We start from the raw sequence: 1,723 nt of genomic DNA, 5'->3' as shown, positions 1-1,723 counted from the left end.
AGATGTTACCATTGGGGAAAATGTGTAAAGCATACACACGGGAACCCTATTATAGGTGCATGTGAATCTTCAATCATCTAAAAGTAAATTAAGTAAAACAAATACATGTGGAATGATTAGTACCATGACTAACAACCAGAAAGTGCTAAGTGAATGTCTTGGCACAGTAACCAACTCAGTGCCTGCGTATAGAACATTGTCAATATTTACTACACAGAGGAGGTAGTTGAATAGTTCTCTGTTTTTCTGTAAAAAGCTTTTTTTAAAAAAAAAAGATTGTATTTATTTGACAGAGCAAGAGAGCACACAAGCAGGGAGAGCTGCAGGCAGAGGGAGAGGGAGAAGCAGGCCACCTACAGATCAGGGAGCTTGATATGGGACTTGATCCCATGGGACTTGATCCCAGGATCCTGGGATCATGACCTGAGCCAAAGGCAGATTCTCAACCAACTGAGCCACCCAGGCACCTGCCTGTAAAAAGCTTCATTTCCATTTGGTTTACAGCTTGAGCAAGAGACCCAGGGGAGTTAAAAAGCCACCTAGTGGCTCTAAGGAGAGGTTCAGGCAGAAGCCCTGACATCAGGGGGAGGCAGAGAGACCCTTCAGAGGCTCCTGGACTCCAGAAGCTTTAGTTGTGTTTGAGGGTGAGCCTTTGGAAGAGCTACTCACCCAGCTGAGCCTAGGGGCCGGCCAACCTATGGAGATTAGTGAGATGGTTCCCATTTTCTTGATGTATTTTACCTCTTCAACCAGGAAGTGGCTCTCCAGCAATTCACAGAGATCTGCACAGGCAGAGGAGTCTGTACAGGCTGAACCCAGGGCATGCAGATCCAAAAAGGCCTGGTTCAGGTTCTTTTCCAGGGCCATGGTGGCTTCTGTGGCATCTAGGGTTTTGCCCCAGTCACTTAGGGACAACTGCTGCACATCCTGAAAGAGGGCATGGTTGCCACACTGGTTTTGCATCTTCAAAAACACTGGGCCAACTCCTAGAAGAAGTGGCTGCTGAGGAAGTGGCCTATGCTCTCCAGAGCTACATTGTCAGGGTGGAAATAGAAGCCAAGAGAGGGGTAGGTATCAGAGGCCTGCAGATGCAAGTTGACTAGGCCATTCATTGGTGGTCTCTACCCACTTTGTGGAACAATTCTGACAAATCTGGGAGCCCATCATTGGTCAGCAATAAGGAGCTAAGCAAAAAATGGTGTTGGTCGGTCCTGGAGGTAGGAGATGGCTGAGATGATGGTCCTGGAGGTTGCAAGAGGTTGGAGGGTGGTTGGAGGCTGGGAGAAGGGGCATCCTCCTGGGTTTGTTCCCTACAAACACTGTTGAAGCAAGAGACAGATGCACGTATTGCCAGGAGCACACTGAATAGTTTTTAATTTAAAGCCAGTCATTTCTTTAGGACAGAGGAAAATTAGATGTTAAAGTGTTGCCCTTTGGCTACTGACACGTCAACTTTTTATAGGTAGGGAGAAAGAAGGCCTGAAGTAGGAAGAGGGTACTCTGGATAAGGAGGAGAGGAAAGAAGGGAAGGAAAGCTATTGAGGAGAATGACAGTAGAGAAAAAGGTGGAAGAGAGAATGAGAAAGAAAGGAGAGAGAGGAAAGGGGGAAGAATGGAAAGCATGGAGAGAGAAAAGTGGGAGTAATCTATTAGGAAGTCTTTCACAGGCTGAATTAACATTAGCTTAGTTGGTGGAAATGAGTGACAGCATTGTAAGGAGTAC

At 46.5% G+C, this 1,723-nt stretch overlaps 1 pseudogene; it reads right to left on the bottom strand.

Annotated features, from left to right (window-relative positions):
• Positions 1-628: 628 nt before the first annotated feature.
• On the bottom strand, positions 629-1,112 carry LOC103681389 (annotated as a pseudogene).
• Between the last annotated feature and the right edge of the window lie 611 nt (positions 1,113-1,723).

The sequence above is a fragment of the Ursus maritimus genome (genome assembly GCF_017311325.1).
Source record: "Ursus maritimus isolate PB19 chromosome X unlocalized genomic scaffold, ASM1731132v1 scaffold_X1, whole genome shotgun sequence".
Lineage (NCBI taxonomy): Eukaryota > Metazoa > Chordata > Mammalia > Carnivora > Ursidae > Ursus > Ursus maritimus.
The sequence above is the reverse complement of the archived record's forward strand: the minus strand, read 5'-3'. Positions and strand labels throughout refer to the sequence as shown.